At 31.9% G+C, this 24,067-nt stretch overlaps 1 protein-coding gene across 6 annotated transcripts in view; it reads right to left on the reverse strand.

Annotated features, from left to right (window-relative positions):
- Positions 1-24,067, reverse strand: part of LOC115874833 (proton-coupled amino acid transporter-like protein CG1139) — a 91,684-nt gene that overhangs the window by 39,665 nt on the left and 27,952 nt on the right. For 2 of the 6 annotated variants that reach the window (XM_030890140.1, XM_030890145.1), the window contains exon 1: positions 2,735-2,960. The exons of 1 other annotated variant lie outside the window; for it this stretch is intronic. The gene's annotated coding sequence lies outside the window, so the exon portion shown is untranslated. Of the gene's footprint in view, positions 1-2,647; positions 2,961-24,067 lie in introns of those variants that run through there. 3 more of the 6 variants (XM_030890139.1, XM_030890144.1, XM_030890141.1) reach the window with 2 other exon arrangements.

A 24,067-nucleotide genomic window follows, 5' to 3' on the forward strand; every position in this document is an offset into this window, starting at 1 on the left:
GGAAAATAATGGCTTTTCGTTAACACGTCAGTATAATGTCTAGTTCGTCGGATAAAAGCGTAAATGAAATGCAACGAAAGACACACACCCTTCTCCCAATATTGTCTATAATCATGATTTTGAGTAATTCGTGGGAATTTTTAGAAAAAATGAAAAATTGTTTGGCCGTTTTCCTGGAAAATTCTATTTCGGAAAGTTGACAACACTGCTTGCACAGGTTTAATTCTAATATTGTTTTCCTCGCAGCCTGATTCTGCTAATTTTTGTAACTGATATTAGTAATGTTATACTTTATGCATATTTACATACCATATAAAATTACTTATAGGTACATAATATAAAAGCATGAAAAAGAAATAAAGACAATAGAATTATTATTATAATAAAGTTAAGTAGCTAATTAAATGTAGTAAAATAATATCAAAATGGAATATAACCTGCCAGACTTACCGCGTAGTAGTTTTTTTTTTCAGAAAAATTAAACACAATTTACATTTCCCAAAAATTTAATCATATATTTTTAGAATAAAATAAATTCAAAACAAACACAAATAAAAATAAATTTAAATAATAACATAAATAGAAATACGGACACATATATAGACAAGAATCAAAATAGTAGATAAGAAAACACTTCTATTGTTTAAACTTATACAGGTGGAGTCTTAAATAAATGCACATATTTTTCGTGGTGCTATATTTCGATCCCATACTGGACCCCAACACGCCTATGAGGATTTTTCGCGAAAAAAAAAAAATGTTCAAACTTTTGTATTTTTTGAAAAAATTAACTTTCATTACAGTTGGGGTTGGAACCTTTGGTGTTACAACAACAAAATAAAACACTAAATCACCACAATACGCCGAAACACAGTGTAAAAGTAAATGTTTTGGTGTATTGTGGTGATTTAGTGTTCAATTAACTTTCAGTTAAAAAAATAATATCTTGATAATATGGTAACATAGGTGGTAGATAAAGTTTAGAGGATATAAAGTGGTTCTGAAAATTTAATTTATTTTTTTATTCGATTTTATCCAGATAATTTCTGAAGTAACGTCAATATTTGGATGAAAATTGGTGTCTGGGAGTTTTTTGACATGACAAATTTGATTTTGATATCAATATGACTCTTATTTGTAGGGGGCGCCACCTACATGTGTTTTAATTGTTTTGAAGAGTCATAATTTTTCGTCCGTACCTGTATAAAACTACTGAGTGAAAAAATATACATTCCAGTGACTTTCTACGTAAAAAATGTCTCTTGGTAAAAATGGCTACGAGCAACCGTTCTCAAGATATTTAGAATGGAAATAGTCAATATATGTGATTATTCACAAAAAATAAACGCGTTAAGTAGATAGTTATTTGACTGAAATAATAAATTTGGGAAATTTTTATTTTTTTTAAATTAATCATAAGTTTTTCTGCGAAAAATGATGATAAAACAGTTTCTGTTGAACTTTTGGCACAAAAATATTTCAAATTTATGATTTCAATTTAATAACTATTTAGTCAACATGTTTAATTTATGTTAATGATGACAGGTATTGATAATTTCGATTCAAAATATCTGGAGAACTATTACTCGTAGCGATTTTTACCAAAAGACCTTTTTTAAGTAAAAAAAAAACTCGTAAATGTATATTTTTTAATCGGTAGTTTTATACAGGTACGAACGAAAAGTTATTATTCTTCAAACCAGTTAAAAAATATCTAGGTGGCGCTCTCTACAAGTAGGAGTCATATTAACATCAAAATCAAATTTCGCATGTCAAAAAACTCCCGCAGACACCAATTTTCATCCAAATATTAACGTTACTTCATAAATTATTTGGAAAAATTTTTGAAATAAAAATGAAACTTCTACACCCTGTATCTCTGAAACTAAGCATTTTAGGATATACATTTATACGAACATTTTTAATTATTTTTATCTGCAGAATATGCTGCCCAAGTTTCCGGAATACAGTTCGGACCACCCTGTATATTTTGTACGTCTGCTTTGCAAAAATAAATTCTCCAAAAATTTGTTTCACAAAAACTATGCGATGTAGCGTTTTTTTTATAGTAGCGTTTATACTAAATACTAGAGGGACTATTTTACGAAAAGAAAATCAGTCGTCGGTGGAGTTTGAAAATATTAATACACAAAATTTATGCAGGGATTGAGAGGTAGTTTTCATCGTTCCCGTACTTTTTCTTGATTTTTGTGAAAGCCAAATGTTAAAGCACTTAGAAAAATATAGACACTCAAAATCTCATTCAAATCGAAAAAAAAATTCTTAAAATATCTTTAAAAAAAAGTGTTTATTTTTTTAAAATTTGATAGTCTCTAGCACTTTTCTAGACAAACAAAGCACTTTTGTATAGAGGTAAATTGTCCGCAATGAACTTGTTTTGATTCCAAAAATACGTAGTATTACTATGTCCACGGAATATTGGGATACCCTGTATATGCATTTATTTAAGACTAACCCTGTATAACCAAATGACGGCTTTAATAATGGCTTTAAAAAAAATTGTCACATTTCAAAAGAATCAAGTCGGACAGACAAAAAAAGAGCCAGAATGTGTAAAATTTAGAAATTTAAACAAACCCAAACCCTTCACTAAATAAAATTAAAAAAAATGTACAGAAAAACTTACATACTCAAAAAAGTGTTTTTGTTTAAAATGCAAACTTCTTTTTCTTTGCCAAACTAGACATGCAATAAAGACACACCACATAACTACCTAAAAGAACAGATCTTCCTTAGCCACTAACTAGATCACACGATCACTATAACCGGCTATGTTGTATTTCGAATAAATAATTAAATTAGTTAATAAAAAATAAACGCACACAGTTTAATCGAAAAATTTAAAGCTGCTTCGCTCGAACGACGAGAGGAAGTCAGTCCATTCGCGATTTGTATTACATGTGCTGTGCAACTTCGGGCCCAGACTAAAATAATGAGTACGCTTTCTTGTAGGGGAAACTGGGACGTACCGGGACAAAACTTAATATCTCGTTATCTTTTGAGTTTATTTTTGTTTCTATTTGATTATACAGGACGTTTCAAAAAACATGTGCTATAAAATGCCGTAAAATGTGCCGTAAAAATAAGAATTATTTTTCATATTAATATAAGTCCGATTCCGCTTTGTTTCGTAGCTACAGGGTGTTAAAGGCTTAATATTTTTTTGATTTGTTATAATTTTCTTTGAAATACTTTTAGCGTTTCGAATGAAATTTTGAGGGTAAAAGTTACTATAAATATAGTTTAAAGCTAAAAAAGTGTCGACATATTCACCAGGGTCGTGCATATGGGATATCACTGCAATACTATTCTAAAAAAAGCATGTACACCACTGACTTTTTTTGTCTTGCTAGCGAAATAGTGTAAACAGTTTAAAGGGCTCGAACACACTGACGACCAGGTCGCACCGGCCAGGCCGCTGCTACCTTTAAAACCATTAAATCAAATGAGACAGCGCACACTAACGTCCTGGCCGTCCGTTGGTCGTTGCGACCAGTAGACTGCACTAAAATATTATTATTTTCTGCCGCTTGTTGCCGGTTTTCTTCCAAATTAATAATTTTTCAGATGAAATCCCTCAAATTCAACGCACAATATTTTATTTTCCTTTTATAAGATATAGTGTTTTAGTGTAATTTTTGCACACGTGCAGAAAATCCAAAGAAATAGTGTACAGACTGGATCAAAGGGAAACTTAAATCTAGTCCCTTTTTTTGTCAAGGGTCGATTCTAGTAAAAATTCAAAACATTTTTATATGACATACCTACTCTATTTATGGTTGGTATGATACCTGTTATTATACCTTCGAGTTTCGATGGTTAAAAAATTTAAAAAAATAATATTTAAAGTTTTTCTACAACCACATGTTTTTATTATTAAATTAGTTTTTTTAGTTGTATTGTAGTCATGTACAAGGAGGACAACTGTATTTTAAATATTATATTTAACGTTTTTCAAACAGGGTTCATTGGACTATATTTCTACTAAGTACATTACTTTTAAAAAAATTAGGAGTAAAAGTAACTTAAACATTCATAAAAATAGAAGTAATAATTACTGTTGTAGATTCTCAGTAACAATAAAAAAGAGGAATTTATATTGTAAACATTGAAATAACTGGAAGCTAAACTTTCTACCTGCTTATATTTAGAGCCAGTGTCTGACGACCTTTTTTACGATGGCCCTAATATGTTTACTTCTAAAGTCGATAAGAGCCATCAGTAGAAGTCCATATCAGTAGAAAAAAGAAACAGAATATCTCCCTTTTTGTCGGTCGCGCATACAAAATGCTCTTTGTTCAGCCTATTTGTTCTGCTTGTTCGTGCGCGCTCGGTTCATTCGGGCTAAAATGTCTGGACGCACCTTTAGGAACAATACTGTCTTTGTCCTTTATTGATATAATTTTGGATATAAAGCTGAAAATCTCTCGAGATACATGTCTCACTCTACACATATTAAATTACATAGACGTAAGATGTAGAATATTCTGTTATGAAACTACTGATGGAATAGCAGGCATCGCGGATTTGAAAAACATGGAAATAACGGGGTTGGAGATTTTACTTGCTCCATTTACCACACCAGTATTTATTAACGAAAAATCCAAGAATATTTTAAATGCATTATTTAATATTAGAACATTTAATAAGCTCATGAATAGCAACTTCGCTTTTTAGTTAACTCGGATATTTTAACATTTCTGAAACAATATTTTCTAATTGGTAAAACGTAAAAAATTGTTAGATCTGACAACTCTGTTGAAACTGGTCGTTCATCTGGCCGTAGATATAAACGCAATGTATCCAGCCAGCCGACGGCCAGGTCGTTGCGACCTGGTCGTCAGTGAGTTAGAGCCCTAATGCCGATTAAAAGTTGTTTCTTGATATTTTGTCGATTCCGGCCTCCTTGACGAGATCAACGCAATTCTATTAGTTTGCCTTGATCTAAGTCTAATAACAAACCTTTAAAAACATTTAATATCATTAACTTGCGAAAGTTTTTAAATAAGTACTCATTGATTCCTCATCAAAAAATATGAAAAAAGTTCCTATAAACATGCCTATGGAAATGCATAGTTTTCATCCTGTAACTCTACAGGATGTTAAAATTTTTTTAAATAAAAATTACCTTAAATACTATTATTTTTTATTTGAAATTGCTGTAGGTTGGACTAATAGTAATAATAACTAATAGTAAAAATATTTAATAATAAATTAGGTAAACTATATAATTTATTAATTTTATTCTTATTTTAATTTTATTAATTGTTATTAATACAATTGCGTTTATCTCATCAAGGAAGCCGAATTCGACAAAATATCAAAAGATAACTTTTAATTGGCATTAAAACGCCTCGACAATTTAGATACCAAAAAAAAATCAGTGGCGCACATGCTTTTTTTTGAAAAATATTCCAGTGATAATATGCACGTCTCTGATGAATTTATCGGCACTTATTTAGCATTAAAATATGTAGCACTTATAATAATCTGCCATTATATGTGTTGATATGAAAAATAAATCTAATGTTTACGTAAGGAATCTCCCCACGAGAAATGGCACATATTTTTTGAAACACCCTGTAGTCTGTAGAAATAATTGATTTAAGAAAAAATATGGAATTTGTTCGGTTTATAAACTGGCTTTTGATAATTTTTGTGAATATAAGTTATCGCAGTTCTTACAATTCACAAGTTTATATTTATTTATACTAGCACTAATTAAGCACTGAATAACAAAGAAAGGCCGTAAAAATAGAGTAGATACGATAAGATAGAAGAATAGCCAATTATAGGGCCAATTATAGCAATTAGATAGAAGAATAGCCAATTATAAAGCCAATAGATAGAAGAATAGAAGAAGACCAAATCTGAGATGGGAAAATTAGCAGGAATCACTTGGGCCCGTAGAGTCGACAATAGATAAAAATAGGCCCAAATAATGGGCGGAAGTAATGGTGGCATATTGTATTGGTATACTCTTTTACAAAGATTTAAATATTTTTCTTTTCCTAAACAAATGGTCTACAGCATCTGTACAGGGTGGGTCAAATTCGACGCTTTTAAATGGAAACGCCCTTTTCTATAGGAGATAGACAAAAACTGATATCGGTGTCTGGAGCTCAATTTTCATCAAAAACATGATGGTGAACCGTACATCAATAACTGTTACCGTTTCGGAGTTACGGGGTGTTTTTCAAAAATGTGCATTTTTAACAAATTGCTGTAACATTTTTGCTACGGAAAATTTTGTTTTTCTATGAAAACATTTCCAAAGCACTTTTTTACGTAGAATTTAATAGTTTAAGTATATTTTTTTTATATTAATAATTTAAGAGTTATCAACAGAAAAATTGATTTTTTATTTGGGACACCCTCTATATTTTTAATTAACTGAAAATAATTTAAAATTACCTTTCCAAAAATATAGCACACTTGATATTTTGTTATAATTCCCTTCGAAATACAGAATTTTTAAAAGTTCGCCACTTTTAACTAGTAGGCTAAATGGAACTCGAAAACATATTTTTCCAGCAAGACGACGCACCGCCTCTGAACGTTGAAGTTATCGGCAAATTTTTGCAGCCAATTTCAAGAATAATTGAACCAAGATCCCAAACCAAGATCCCAGCCGTTGGCCGTCGAGGCCGCCTGACTTAGGGCCCATGGATCTAATCCTATGGATATATTTGCGGAAGAATAAAGGTTCCTTATTCTTCGGTATAATCTAGACAAGAATTAGAAATACTTAGCAGTTATGAGAGGGTATCTTTCACCCCCACTGAATTAATGATTCCGCGAGAAATGTTCAAAAACTGCCCCGTCTGTCCATAATAGAAGACGGTCGATATGTCGAACACCTGTAGCAAAATCTCATGTCTTGGTTTGCTATTTATTTTTATTGTTATTATATACATATAGTTTAAATGTGTTGGTGTTGGTTAAATATATTTTAAATGGTTATAAAATTCTGCATCTCTCATAGCAAATATTATTTTCGTTTTAATTGATGCTCACAGATAAGCCTACTTATTTAAAGCGGGCGAATTTTTATATACTCTATATCTCGAAGAGGAATCGAGCAAAATATTAAATGTGTTATATTTTTGGAAAGGTAATTTTAAATTCTTTTCAATAAGTTAAAAATATACAGGGTGTCCCATATAAAAAATCAAATTTTCTGTTGATAATTCTTAAATTATTAATTTTAAAAAAATTATACTTAAACCATTAAAATCTACGTAAAAAGGTGCTTTGGAAATGTTATCATCAAAATACAAAATTTTCCATAGCAAAAAAGTTACAGCGATTTGTTAAAAATGCATGTTTTAGAAAAACACCCCGTAACTCCGAAACGGTAACAGATATCGATATGCAATTTTCACCATCATGTTTTTGACAAAAATTGAGCTGCAGACACCGATATTAGTTTTTGTCTATCTCCTATAGAAAAGGGTGTTTCCATTTAAAAGCGTCGAATTTGACCCACCCTGTACATTTTGTAAACTTGTTATTTTTGAAAAAAAAAATCTAAAATGTCAATATTCCATGGGTATATTGATCCATAAGGTCTAAATTATAAGAAAAAGCATTTTCTACAAAAATTTAAAGAGATAGGTAAAATATAGTATAATACAATTTGACAGACAATTAAATTGTGCATCGGATTCATGCAAAATATACTGGGTGTTCCTTTTAAATTAAACAAGTGATTGCCGTTTACATCTAGTAATTATTTAAAATAAATTTTTAGACATTCTGTGTAAGGTAGTATTATTTTTATAACACAACACAAAATTTAGTAAATAGAAAAACATCAGTACAATATTTGGTTTAAATTATTTAAATATGCCTAGAAAAATGAAGCATTAAAATTGTTACTGCATTTTCACAAAATCGTCAATATTTCAACAACGATAAGATTAAAGTGCTGTAAACCTTAATAACATTTACCTTTATTTTAATGGTAGAAACTAAATATGTAATTATATACAAGGTATGCCATTTAAAAAAAAATACAACTTTGGTATTTTTTTATTTATTTGGGACACTCTGTATCTTGTAAAAATATTTTTAAATTGTAAGTCTAATAGTACTTCAATGTAAAAATCTAATCGTTTGATACATTTCTATGGTTACTCCCTTCCATCCGAATTCAATTTTAGTATTTTATAAAATAAAATTATCTCTAAGTCCATTTTTACCCCTTACTCCCCTACAAACCTTGCCCTGCCAGATCTGGACCGGCCGCCATTTTACAATAATTGCCCTCTTCGAGCCAATTTGTAACCGGCCTACTCGATTCCACGAAGGGCATGAAGGTTCTCATTGCATTATTGCCGCTCTTGAAGCTCGAAGGAACCGAAAGCTGATGAGGTTTATTTTTAAATTTCAAAAGATAGTTTTCTCGCAAAAATCCGGTCCAGTTTTTTTCGCAAACCGGTTCGTTTGAGAATTTTTGGTCCAAGTCCAAGTAGATAACTTGCTCGAGATTGGATTCGGTGTGAAAATATGAATGCATCAAATTCGCTGACGTTTCGGGTCAAATGCCGATAAAAGTGTTTTGTTTTCCTGTTGTTATTTACGTACTTTGATAAATGAAATATAATTAAAGGATATGCATTTTCTATTGGATTAATTGCATAAATATACTATGCATTGCATTTAACAAATAATACATTATTACTTTTGGCTATTAACTAAGTTTTATCAGTTCTGGACTCATACAGGGCACAGATTAACACAGATTTATCAGTAAGACGAAGAAATTTAGTTAAAAAAGGATACATTCGGTCCCTTTAAATAGCCTATTTAAAGGGACCGAATGCAGAGCGCATACGTATGATGAATCGCTACAAAAACGCTGTGCCACAGATTAAGAATTTTTTCAATTGGAAATACATTTTTTACAAAAGACAACAATGCATTCGAGAAAAAAAAACGATATCTGACATCGCCATAGCCCTATTAAATGTCAGAGGTAACGGCGGCGTTTATCAGCAAGATGAAGTAAGTGACACATCTACATATACAGGGTGTCCCAGAAATAAGTGCAAGTATTTCAAGGGGTGGTAGATCTGGTTAAAAGAAACATTTTTTTTCTTTACCGTTTTTCAAATAAGTGAAAAATAACCGAGTTATTTTACTTTGAAAATTAAAAAAAAACGCTTTTTTGCTTAAATTTTGAAAACCACTGGATCTTTTCTGAATTTTCTTTCATGTAAAATTAATCTACTACCTATGTTGCCATATTATTAAGAAAAGAATGTTTTTTAACTTAAAACTAAAAAAAAAATACAAAAATGTTTTCAAAAAATTCCAAATTTTCATTTTTTTTCGCAAAAAATACCTCATAGGCGTGTTTCTGAGGCCGAAATATATTACCAGTTAAAATACTTGCACTTATTTCTGGGACACCCTGTGTAATACTTAATCTATGTCCAGGATAAGAAAAATGTCATAACGAATAAATCTGTTATTTTTTTTGTAAAATATCACTACCTTAGAATCCAAATGGAAACCATCTTGCCAGTGGCTTTTTACTCGTAAACCAATTTGCAGATCAAGAAAAAAATGCTTAAAGGATACAAGGAGTATCACTCCCTCTCGTCAGAAGTAAAAAATAGAAATAAAGTACCCATATAACACACAATATCCGCAGGATATTCATAGAAGGTTGGAATGTCCCATTATAAGATCGTCTTATAAAGACATCTATAGGATATCCTCCAGACATCCTGAAATCCTGTATATGTCTCAGAATAGAATATCCTATGGATATCTCTGTCGTAAAATAACTCTCGAACACTCAGAAATGCTTTTTTAAAAAATTTATTTATTACAAAAAATTGGTTTTAGTACATGTGTATGCTATGATGGTTGACAATCAACTGCCTAATTAAAATGAATTAGAATAAAAAGTAAAAAAGTATATGTCAGCTTAATTGTCTTGGTGGGAACGGCTGTCTCTCTTCTTCTTATTGAAGGATAGGAATCTTCTGATATATTTCCTCCCTCTGTAGATTCAAATCCAAGGGTTACAGTGGGATTTGAACATCTAATGGATTTTCTTGACGTACGGGCTTCTTGTAGACATATCTTGATATGAATCTTCTGATTAAATAAAAACTAATCAATAAGATTATTGATATATAGATAAAGATTGTCCAGATACTAGGAGATGTTGAAAAATCAGTATTATCTATTTTCGGCTGATTTTGAAGTATTTTTCCTCTTATATCTTGTAGTTCGTCTAACTCGACATTTTCCAGTGATATTGTTAGGTCCATATTTTGTGGCGAACTGGTTAGGGTGTTTATCTTTGGGTAGTTAAAACTTTGTTTAGAATATATCTCAGTGTTCTTAACTCTTTGGTTAGGAGTTGAGAGTTCACATCCCTCTGGAATATGAATTATAAGGCTTCCGTTTACTTTCAAAATTTCTTCTTGATGGTGGCAGTGTAACTTGATATTTTCTTCATCGGGGATTATAAAAATCCACTGATTTGAATTTTCGATATGTTTGATGATCGGCCGGTTGACGCGAACATTGTGTTTTTGACAAGTGGAAAGGTTTTTTAAGCTCAAAAACTGGACAGTGCAGGGGTTGACTTCTTGGATTTCTAGTAGTTCCACTTCATTGCATAGGTATTGCTCTTGGAAGATCTTCGTGCAGGAATCGCTCGAGTACGCGTAGTACAATTTATTCATTATTAGAAATTTATTTTTTGGAATTACAGCCTTAAACTGACTTTCTCCCATTATTGGTACGGAATAAATGTGAAATAAGTTAAAATCCGAAGGGTGAATAATGGGTATATTTAAGATGTATGTAATTTTATTTTTAAAAGAATAACTTTCTATTTTAATTAACTTTTCTAGTAACAAAACATTTTTATGATCAAGTTCGATAGGTAATAAAAATGTATTTGAGCCACTCTGTATACGTTTCAGTTCTTCCAAGAATTCCAATGGTTTAATTATACTCGGGTGCATTATCCCTAGTCTAGCAAACGTAACTGAATTTTCAATATCTTGTGTAATAGAATAAATAATATTATATAGTTCTATAATTTGATTTAAAACATCTTTTATGAACATAGAATTTTCGCGGTGAACTGTTCCATTTATTATAAATGCAATTTGTTCTAATTTAGATTGAAGCAGTTTTTCATTATGCATTATATTTTTTAATGTATTGTTAAAATTATCGATTAATTTTATAGATAGCGAATTTTGCATTTTAATTGTTTCTGATAATTTATTTTGATTATTTTGAAGTTGTAATATTAGTTTTTCATATCGTTCACCATCACTAGCATCTAGATTACCACTGATAGCTTTGAAAATAGATCCCAAACCATTTATTAGTCCACGTTTTTTCCTTGGAGAATATGGAACTAATTCAGATAATTTATCACTTAATTTGTTTTCGATAAAATTTAAGACTTTTATGTAATTTGAGGAATCGTTTAAATATGTTGTATGTTTGCTAATTTGAAGTTTTATATTTTCAGATTGTAACTTTAACTTATCAATTTCTTCAATAAGAGGCTGAAGATCGTAAAAATGTATTAATTTATAATAATATTGTGTAAGCTTAGCCGTTCCAATTTTTGCTGGATATATACCGGGGTTGTTCACTAAGTTCTTGATTTCTATTTTATCTTCCATCCCCAGAATTACGGGTATGCTGAAAATAAATATTATCGGTCATTTAGGGTTTAAATTTAAAAGGTTTTTTGAGAGGACGTTTTAAGTTGTCCATATGAATTTTATCTTGAGCATCAGTAGAGACCGTTTTGCTTTTAGTATTAATCTGCTTTAGTTTTGTTTTCTTGCCAAACTTATTGGCAGTTTTTTGTCTGGTGTGTTTTTTGACAATTACTTCTTCAGTGTCATTGAATATTTCCGGGTCGTCACGGGTTTCGTTTATTTTATTTATTCGTTTTTCTTTTTCGTTTACTAGGTTTTCATTTATTTTTGAGTATAATAAACGGGATCGTTCTTTATGATCATTGACATAGTCGTTAATTAATATTTTATCGATATCTAAATTAAAAGGGCTGTTTTCGGTAATATGTCCATTTATGATGTCTATAGGTTTGAGTTTTGTGACAGAATGGAGCGAATTATTATACGCTAAAATGGCATATACAATTTTGTGTGATATTGGTGTTTTTAAGAAACCTCTTGTGTTAAGTAATCTAACGTGCTCGATCAAGGTTGAATGGAACCTTTCGATTGAACCTTGAGATTGGGGGTGGTTAACTGAACAAAAATGTATTTTTATTTTGTGTAAGGCTAGCAGCTCTGAGAGAACTGAGTTTTTAAACTCGGTACCATTGTCTGTTATGATTTGATCTGGAACTCCGTGATGAGAAAAGAATTGTATAAGATTATTTACGATTTCCGTACTGCAAAGTGATTTGAGATGATATGCTTGGGCATATTTCGAAAAACTATCGATAATTGTTAAAAATTTATTTTGTTCAAGTGTAAAAGTGTCCATATGAAGGATTTGGAAGGGTTTTGTTGCAGTAGGTGTAATGTTCATCTGTATTTTTATAGGGTGTCGCTCATATTTGCTTTGTTGGCAAATTTCGCAATCATTGATGAAAGTTTGGATAGAATTTTTCATAAAGGGCCAATAATATTTTTCTTTTATTCTATTGTAAGTTTCATCGATTCCTCGATGATTAGACTTACTTTCATGATAATTCTGGATTATTTCTTTCAGGTCATCGTTGTTAGTTACATCGATTAATTTTTTAGTGCATTTTCTGAGTTTTAATGCAGAGTGTTTGAAGTAATTTTGAAGAGTGTTTGAAAAGGGTTCATACAGGTCAGGGTTTTCGAAATATAAATAATATAATGTATCAGGATTTATGTAGGTTTTGACAAAATCGATTATATCTTTTTCTAAATTATTTTGTGAAGTTGCAAAATAATACGTTTCTTTTTCCAAATAAAATTTTCGTCTTAGGATTTGCTGGTGAGTGTAATACTGAGTTAATAATTATTTGATTTGCCCCGTAATTAACTGCAGTTTCTATTATTGGAATACCGAAGATAGGATGATTTTCCGCGTTAGAATGGATTGTGTGATCGTCAGCATTTTCATCTATCTCACGGTGACGGTCAAGGTCGGGTTCAACGTGCATGGAGTTGTTGTCGTCGTTAGGTGGATTACTTACGTTAGGCAGATTTTCGCTGTATAAATCTAAAGGCGATTTCTCAGTATTATTATTAGTGCTGGGTGGATTTTGAGTAAATAAATTTAGATCGATATTTTCGATTTCATTTCTATCGAGTTTGTAAACTTCGATAGGCTCGGACAAGTCTAACACAATACTGTTAGTTGTACTATTCAAAATAGTTGTTATGGCTTCGCCATTATAAGCCATTGTTAAACTCTCAGGAATTTCACAATTTTGAATTTTTGTGTGAGGAATTATAACTTCGCCATTTTGAATAGAAGTTCTAACTTTAATGAGTTGTTGTGATCTCGGTGAAACATTTATAGAATATACTGGATTTTGAGTTCCGTGAAAAAACAGTTTAATTTTTGCATATGGTGTTAGTAAATATCCATCTTTAAAATTAATGTTGGCTTGTAAAAATTTAAGAATGTCAAGTCCAATAAGCCCATTAAAAATATTATGGAATTTAAATAAGTAGAATTTAAGATATTTTGTTTCCGGTAAATTAAAAATTTGGGAGGCTGGAATTTCAGCGCTGTATTTATGTGATGATTTTTGAAATACCGTAGTTACGATAAACGGATCTGATTTTATTGAATTTGGAAAAAATTTATTAGCGACTTGTGGATCGATAAATGATTTGGTCGATCCAGAATCGATCAATAATTTTATATTATATTCAGGAAAAATTAAATATGCTAATTCACTTGAATTTGTTGTGTTTAATGAAATTATTTTCGGTTTTATGTGTCTTGATTGGGAGTAGGAGTATCGTGAAAATTTTGTCTGTCAACATTCGAAACAATATCTGTCTGTATTTCGGTTTCATTGATATCTTGATAATTGACATTAAATTCCTCGTAATCTTGAGGTTCAGAGTATTCAATATTTTGATCATATGTCTCTTCTTGATTTGCCTCTGTATTGAAAAGTTCTTCGACAATAATATTTGGATTTTTACCAACATTACTAAAATAATTACGATTTTGATTTTGGTTAGAAAAATTATTTCTATATTGGTTTGATGTTGACGGACCCGCTCTATTTACGTTTGTAGTGTTTCTAGTAGAGACACTCATAGGTGTAGGTGGTGGAAATCTTTGTCCAGGATTGGGTTTAAATACATTAACATTTGAAGGTGTTTTAAAAACTTGGGAGTTAGTAAAAAATTTAGGTTGTTGATAGTTAGGGTTAGGCCTTATATTTATAGGTTGGCTAGGAAAAGTATTTTGTCTAAATTGATTATTTTGTGTATGCGAATTTAAAGGTAAATTCTGAGAAGAACCGAAATTAGGTCGCGGTACTTGTGGCATTTGTTGTCTAAATTGTTGTATTTGTGCCACAGGTGGCCTAAATATATTTTTGTTACTAGAAAAATTTTGAAAATAATGAATATTATCTTCAGAAATTACGTATTGTAAAGCTTCTCCCAAAGTACTAGGTTTCATGCAACGTATAGTAGTTCCCAAAGGTTCTCGTAACCCAGACAAGAAAGTTTTTAGAGCTATATCCTGATATAAATTTTTCTTTAAGTTTTTTGCCTCAGTAGTTGATTCGTGAATGTCAACATAACTACATAGAAGATTTAAAATATTTAAACATTTATCGAAAAATTGCTGTGGCTTTTCATTTGGCAATTGTCTTAACATTACTAGATCTCTATTGAGACAACACTCATCTCTTTGATCAGCAAAGTTTCTGGTTAAACAGTTTTTAAATCTTCCCATGTGGCTGTATTTTGAATGCTTACAACTATTTTGGCGTTGCCCTTAAGCTTAGAAATTATAGAATTCATTAAATATGTATTTTCAAATTTATTTGGATTACTATGGTCATAAAATTATTTATTAACGATTCACTTATAGATATGTACCTATTTAATTCGTTAGGATTGCCGTCGAATTCAGGCAAACAATTTAAATATTCAGCTTTGAAAGTTTGAGTCATCTTGCTTATATTCGAATTTAAATTTCTTTGTAAAATTTCGTTAATTGGTTGAGAGTCAGTTGAAGGTTTGTTAAAACTTAATTTTTCAAAAATTTCAGAAAGTTCTTCCATAAATTGTACTTACAGTAAGATGAGAGCGATTCTGAGCATCCTTTCTATGAAGAAATTCACCAGGTCTGCAATGTAGTCTTCGCTGATGGTTCCTTCGCAAATTTGGACAATGTTGTTCCAAACTTCGATGTTCTGCTCGAGCGAATTGTGTATTGGTCCAATACGAGGTCGGTTTCTTGATTTTTGAAGAGCCGTCAGTACACTTTCCACTTTTCGCGAACAACTGTCTAGGATCTGTTCACAGTCAATCGTTAAAACGAAAATTCACGTTCGATACGGGAATTCTGTGTATCCTACCGACTGCGCCAAATAACTCTCGAACACTCAGAAATGCTTTTTTAAAAATTTATTTATTACAAAAAATTGGTTTTAGTACATGTGTATGCTATGATGGTTGACAATCAACTGCCTAATTAAAATGAATTAGAATAAAAAGTAAAAAAGTATATGTCAGCTTAATTGTCTTGGTGGGAACGGCTGTCTCTCTTCTTCTTATTGAAGGATAGGAATCTTCTGATATATTTCGTATATCTAATGTTACATCCAACTGAGATATCCAAACATGCTCATGATAATAAAATATCCTAACAATATCGTCTAGATATTTAGGAAAATTAATAATATAATATATAATGTACTACTTTTTATATTACATAAAATGCAGTAAACCATACAGATAGATATATATTACGTCAAGGCAACAAAATACCCTGTTGGTATCTTCTGGATAATCTGGATATTTATGAGCTTGGTCACTCCCAGTAATACAGAGAATTTAAACCGCCCGGGCAAAAAATTTCCCACAATCCATCTCGACAATTGTCTGTTTTTGCATCGTGTATTATTCAGTTCTTTGATTTAGTGAAATTCGAGGTGAATTCGGTCGTTTGTCGATATTGAATGGGCTTAAAAATGACTGAAACTAACAAAACTAAGTTTGACTTAGTTTTTTCTTATACTCATAGTTCTAGCCTTGTTCTAGCAGAAATTCTATCCTAACCTCAACTAATTTCGAAAAACGACGAACGACTCAGGGTCTCACAATGAAAAATTTGTGACAAAATTATAGGTGAAAATTTGTTGAAAAGCGCTTGTTCTTTATCCCTAAACCCATTTTCGTGTTTGATCTATTCAAACAGAAATCCTATTTTTGTGTTTAAATTGTGAGTTTCTAGAATGTGTGGTGTTAGAAATTATACCTGTATCCTGTGTGCTAACTTTGATGTAAACTGTTGCTGCTAGACATAAACTGCTAGACTAGACTCCATAAAGGGTAGTATAATCTGGTATAATACCATACGATCGAAAAAAACGGCGTCAGAGGTGGCTTGGAAATTAAGATTGCTGTTATTTTGTATGTAAAATTATATGGGGAATGTAATCGATCGTAATTTTCAAGCCAATTGGTACAGTATAAATTGAAAGCTCTTAACTCATACAAATAAACTTCTAAATTTTGACGCAAAATTCATTGACATAATATGTAGGTATATTTTAGAGCTGTTAATAAAAATATCCAATGAATAACGTCAAAATGTGGCTAAATAAAACTAAATCGCGAACGTTTTTACTATAAACTAAGGATGAAGTAAGTATTGTCAAATAACAGTCCTCATATAATATCCAAAAAATATTCTATAATGCTCCCAACATCATCCTTGTCTTATCCTATAAATATCCCAAATAATCGTAAAAGGCTTGCCTAGGGATGTCTTGAAGATGACTTTTTTTGTCCCATCTGGTATCCCATAAATATCCTCCTTTAGTTTTTGGATATCCATAAGATATTTACTATATCCTTGGTGGATATCCTCAAGATATCTATAGGATTGTGTTGTGTTATATGGGTACAATGCCACCGACAAGTTGGTTTCTATTTGGATACCATGAAAGTTACATTTTACAAAAAAAAAACCGTCACAAAGATATGAGCCTTCTTTAAAACACTACTGCGTTGAAACATTGTTTTCAGTGATAGAAAAATAAAACACTAATTCACGACAATACACCAAAACAATTTACTTTTAACTGGATCCGCGTTTCGCCAACCAATGGAATAATCCACAGATAATTATTCATACATATAATACATTGACAGCATAACTCTTCAGGAATATACGGAATTTTTAGGCTGGTAGGATGTACCACATTCGGTAATTGTGATTAATTTGAATTTTAATTTCATGTAACATGTAATGTCATTTGAACAAAACGTCGACGATTTTTAATAGACGTATCTGCTAAAAATCAAAGTCATCATCATCATTTTCAGCTTATTCAACCATTTCCAATTATGGTGTAGCCTCCATCACAGATTTAGATACTGCCTTTGCAATTGGGCCCATTGTTGTCTATTGTTATCTATGCGAGCCCAAGTTATCCCTGCTAATTTCCTAATATCATGGTCCCATCTAAGGTTTGGTCTTCCTCTATGTCTCTTAATTTCTCGTGGGTACCATGCATTCTGTAATTTTTGTAGTCCATCTGTTATACGTTCTTCTTGCCAGTTGTCCTGCCCATTGCCATTTGAGGGATTTGATTCTGTTGATGACATCTATTACCTGAATTTTTTGTCGTATCCACTTTATTCTTTTACGGTCTCTCTTGGTTATTCCCAGCATATTTCGTTCCATTGAACGTTGTGCGACCTGCAATTTTCTTATGATGTCCGTTTTAAGTGTCCAGGTTTCGCATACATTAGTCATGTCTGGTAGTACTACATAGACATTGGTCCAATGTTTTCTTCTTTAGATAAAGTGGCATTCTAGATTTGAATATGATTGAGTATCTTCCACAATTACTCCATGCTAACTTAATTCTTCTGTTGATTTCTGGTAGTGGAGATCCCGAGCTTTTTATTAGTAGTTCCAAATACACACACCGGAAAAATCTAGGGATATCATTTTATTAAAGTTAAAAATAAATGTTTTGAATAAACAACCACATATTTGTAGGCCGATTCTTTCTACTTCGATTGAAACGAAGTAGTCACACTAGTTATTTCTAAATTTGGGATATTTGCAGAAGTGTTTGTGCATTTTTTGTCAAATGTATAAAAGGCACCTAGCATCAATTGTTCGAATTTAACCTGTACTGGTTATGTTTTTATGATAACTGGCCAAAATTCATTCAAATAACTCTGTTTAGTATTAAACGACATTATGGAGCGTAGACATCTTAAAAGAGACGAAATTCTAAGGGCCATGTGTATGCTCCAAGCTGGAATGCGCCAAATCGACGTAGCTAGAGCATTAAATACAACGCAAAGTGTAATATCGCGATTAAGTGCACGCTACCGTGAAAGTGGTGATGTTGCTGAAAGGCACACAGGGCGACATCGCATTACTACTCCTCAGCAAGATCATTTTTTACAATTAAATGCTCGACGCCGACCGACTCTTACAGCACCAGAGCTTAGTTTAGTTTTCCAGGAAACACATAATGTAACCGTTAGTCCTGACACTGTTCGCAATAGATTAAAAGAGGTCAACTTAAGAAGCAGACGCCCCTGGAGAGCTCAACGAGAGAAAATCGCGAGGTACGGTATTTGTGGGCTCAAGATCACGTTCAGTGGTCGAATGAACAATGGGCCAATGTTCTCTTCACGGATGAGTCACGCTTTGGAATTCATCCGCATTCGAGAAGGCTTAGGGTATGGAGAGAACCGGGAAATTTTATTCGGTTGGATCATGTTCAGGAAGTGTACCCTTATCGAGGTGGAACAGTTATGGTCTGGGGAGGAGTCCAGTTAGGCCGAAAAACCGATCTCGTTTTTCTTGAAAGGTTTCTAACAGGAATCACATGTCGTGATTTAATTCTTGAGCCTGTCGTGTTACATATGCCAATGACTTTGGGAGAACATCTTACCCTGGCTGGCACAATCTCCTGACCTCAACCCCATCGAGCACGTATGGGACGCGGTCCAAAGAAGAATTTTGAGAATAGGTATGCCTCGTGAAACTCGTAGGGATCTGGTTCGGGCCGTGAATGCAGCGTTTTAATTCACAGTTTAGAATAAAAAAAAATGTTTATATTTTTTTGAGTTCAATAAAAATCAAGGTAAATTTGAAAAATTCGGTAAATTTCGCATTTTTATTTCCAATACGTCCTGTAAACTATTTGTTTATTTTAATTTTATTATATCAGAAATGCAAAAAATAAAATTACTGATGATGGCTGGATAAAATTGTAATATCCCTAGACTTTTCCGGTGTAGTAAAAATAAAAAAACATCCAAATGAGTTAAAAAATGTTATTAATCTCTGAGTGTTTTCAAACATAAATTTCATAACAAATTACATGTTGTTATGTTAAGAAATCACGTAGTTAGAAGTGGGTATGAATTTTTAATAATTCGATGTTCTAAAACAAACACATTTTTGAATAGTTAGCCAATTAAAATAGTTCCTACTTGAACCACATATTATTGAACTCGCTGAAGAAACACTCAACGAATTGGAACATATAGGAATGAAATGAAGATGTAGTCCTGGCACCAACAGGACTTAACACTAGAAATTCTAAAAAATGTCTTACCGTAGCACATGATCTTTGAAAATTGAAGAAAGAAGTTTGAAAATTTCACAAGAGTTCTTTTCAAAATCCTTTTTTATTTTTTGTTTAGAAAAAAATTAAATAAATCCGCTAGAAAAGTATAGATATTGTAAGTAAAATATGTAGTAAGAAGGTGAGGGAGTTAATCACCGCAAAGTTAAAGATCTATTGTGTCCCCGTCTCTTGATTTATAGCTCATCACACAGTCTATAACTCATCATATATGGGGATCTTCCTGTTGTAGAGAGGACAGGGTAATTCCCATCCTCCTCTGACAACAGATGTTCATCTTTCGAGGTGTGGGCATCTACCTCCTACAAAGGTATACACCCTTCTACGCAGGGTTGCAACAAGACAATATTTGATTTTGCAGAACTTGACTATAAAATGTGTAGCATTGTGTAGCAATCCATGACCAATAACTGTAAACTATCCAATAAGACGTACGTTCGTCAACTATTAAAGAATGATTACGAGTCTCACTCGTTTGTATAAGTCAATCTTTGAATAAGAAGACTAAGGAAGGAGCATATCAAAAATCTTAGGTACACTGCGATGGGCCTCAAATATGGCCGACTTAAATTCCGGTTTATCAGTGTCGTTCTAATTTTATTTAAAAAATGTAAAACTATGATGTAGGGTAGACGTGGGGTAGACTCAATAATTTGTTGTTTTATGTTACGTTGTGAATAAATGTTGGTAGTTATTAAAATTGTTATAAAAATATATAATTCTAATAAAATAGATAAGTTATAATAAGTATTTATTAACACAAACATCCGATACGCTACTGAAGCAGGTAAGTCAAATTAACGTATCTAAATTCTTTGACATCTAATCTTTGACAAGTAATAAATAAAAGCTAAAATGCAAGAAAAATATATAATTTAGTTAATTTAAGTGAATTTCATAAATGATCGGTTTACTACAAGTATGTACATTATATAGTCACTTACTAGCGAAAAGTTGTTCCATTATTTCACTCAATTTTTGCCGAGATCTACCCCACGCTACACAACCAACTATTTTAGAGTCTTTTTCGATAAATCGCGATAGTGTCACTGTTAAATTAAGTTCTGCCACAATTTCTATCTAGATTTGCTACCTTTATACAACTATCAGTAGTAGAATAAATAATAAATAACATAAAATAAGCTCCGTAAAGACTGACAAATCCACAAAATTTCAAATCAAATTCAAATGTGTCAAATGAATCGTCAAACAGAACTGTCAAGGATCCCCACCCTAGAGTGCTTTTTCCGCCCACCATGCATGAATACATGGATAGCATTATGCTCCTTCCTTAGTCTTCTTATTCAATAGGTCCAATATTAGACAGTAATAATTTAATAATGACTTGGCAAATGCGCGGCACCAAAAGTATCCTTCCTTAGTCTTCTTATTCAAAGAAGTCAATATATTCATTTCCCATCTCATTTCCTTTCATGCCAGCGAGGATTGCAGTACACAAAATTGACGCCGCGAAACTAACGATTTTATGGACAAATCACCAATCATACTGGTTAATTCTGTTTAAAAACTGTAAACTATTCAGGACTATTTAATCGGCCAAAAAGCATGAAGGGGAAGAACCCCCCCCCCACATGCCCTGCCCATGATACATGACTACAGACAGTAGAGAGTGCCAGGTATATGACGGACAGTGTAGTCCATACAACTTGGTGCAATTCCCTGGCCACGACACTACAGCTAGGGACAAAACAATGAGATGCTCCTTAGACCCAGCCATAGTGCAAGAGAGGATTCCCCCTAGCACCTGACTAGGGGCTTCCCTAGCAACAGTAAGGTCTCGCATCTCCTATATAGAAGAAGTTGAATGAAGAATTTATAATTATGTTTTATTTGCAAATTCAGATTGACAGATTTTGCTTTCTTAAAGAGTTATATTGCGGTTGGAACGCTCACCAAATAGAAACCAAAGTGTTACTTATGTCTCAAAAATATGAATTATATAAAAGAGACAAATTTATTTATCGTCTATATTTAAAAAGTCTGTTCGGGTTATTAATAGTTGGAAGCAATGATAAGAAAAACAACATATTAATATAATCATTAACGTCATCTATATATAATCTGTATATCTATATATAAGTGAAGAACAAACGAAGTGCACTTGAATTTAAAAAAATGGCTATTAGGAAATAGTTGGCTCCAGTTCGACATGCAGCTTTTAACGCGACGGACCTTTGAAAATGTCGTAGGTCAGTGTCCAGAATTTGGCACCCAAAACCTTCTTGCACAACATATCCATTCTCTCCCTGTCACTACTATATCTTTTTTTTCTAAATACGCTTTCACCGTTCATGTACACAGTCAACAAGCAATATGGTTTAAATTTAAAAACGTATAATTATCACGATCAAAATATTTACGTTTTTGAGGAAAGTACAAAAGGAGAAAACATTCCAAAGTCTGAACTTTACCACGAATGTGTGGCTTTTGCCAAAATTGTTTTGAAGCGGTCGTCTCGTGTTCCTTTAGACTTTGATATGTTCATAATTGTTGCCAATCTATAAGTACTAAACGGTAAGCCTAGAATGCGGGTAGTACCACTTAAACGATGTCTATTTTACATCTATATCAATTTCGACTAAATTAGATGTTGTTAGCGTGAGAACCTAAAGTGAGAAAGTTGGACAAAAAGTAACAATATGCATTATCGTAGTGGTGCCCACAGGGCCGGCGGAAGGGAAATATTGAGACCGGGTGAATACCCTACCTGCCCCCCATAATACTTAACATGTTACCATAATAATTAAGCATATTTATGCTACTTCAACAATAAAATTTCACTTAAAGGTACTTCAAAATTCTTCTCTTCGTTCAATCTTAGTCCGCTGTTGTTTTTTCTATATCGGGTGCATCTTGAAAGTTTTATTTTTTTAGATAAAAAACGCAATTTGATATGCTAGTATATGACATAAATTAGGAATGATTGACGTATTTAATTGTTTTTGATCACTTCCTGTTTCAACGAAAAACTATTGATTTTTTAATGGCACCGTCGGTATATTTCTGGTTTATTCGATAGAAAATGACACTCTGAGTAGAATGACATATCATATGTCAACTTTTGACATTTTTGCTCAAAAATCGTATTTTATATTTGAATCTAGAGTGCCATGGCTGTGTTAAACACTAATTTTTAAACAAGGAGCATTGGAAAAATAGATTTGATCGTCTAATGTTTTTCGTATCTTGTCCTGGTCGGTTAAAAAATGCCCGAATCGTATTTTTAATCATATGCCAATTTTTTCAAATGGAACAAGTGGCTCATTTGCATATTTGGAAAAATAGTTTTTTACGAATAATTTTGTACCACACACTTGATATTTCGAGTCAAATTGTCGTTATAAACCGTATGTTACAATTTCATATAATCCATATATGCGAAAATGTCAAAAGTTGACACACTATGATATGTCATTCTATTCAGATTGTCATTTTCTATCGCATAAAGTAGAAATATACCGAGGTTGACATTTAAAAATCAAAAGTTTTATTAATTTCCGGTGAAAGAGGAAATGATCAAAAACAATTGAATACGTCAATTAATCCTAATTTATGTCGTATACTAACATACCAAATCTCGTTTTTTCATCTGAAAAAATAGGAGTGAGCCAGTTTTGAGACGCACCCGGTATATAAATGATAAGTATAAGTGATCTTTAAAAACATTACTATTTAGTTGCAAGCAATTGCATTATTTTTCTATAAGAATTTAAGAATTTTTTTTTTCTTTTTCACAATCAATTATTTCGTGCAGAATCAGTATAGGTATGATCAAATACAGTTTTGTCGGCTTCAAAATAAGGATCAGCCAGGGTTTGAGATTTGAGATGCATTCATTTGTCTTGCTTTAATGAAAAATTTCTACGATTCTGCTACCATTTATCATGTTATTATCATTACTACATATTCAATACAGAACAATTAAAATCACCAAAAGATTGTTATTTTTCCCACTTTTATTAATGAGGCAAACTTATTACAAGCTTTTTTTTATTATAAGGATATCGGGATCCTATTTATATTGTCTCATATAATTTTAGGGCAGATCAGCCATTAACAAATAAAGGGTGTGGGTAGTAGACAAAGTGCAATTTTGAGCAACAAGCAGTCTAAAACTGTCAATTTTGCTGGCTCTTGACCCGAAACAGTTTGTTTAGAGAAAATTTATAAAAACAAGAATTATAGAAAGAAGGGTTATTT

The sequence above is a fragment of the Sitophilus oryzae genome, unplaced genomic scaffold (assembly GCF_002938485.1).
Source record: "Sitophilus oryzae breed Bouriz unplaced genomic scaffold, Soryzae_2.0 scaffold_1297_pilon_pilon, whole genome shotgun sequence".
NCBI lineage: Eukaryota > Metazoa > Arthropoda > Insecta > Coleoptera > Curculionidae > Sitophilus > Sitophilus oryzae.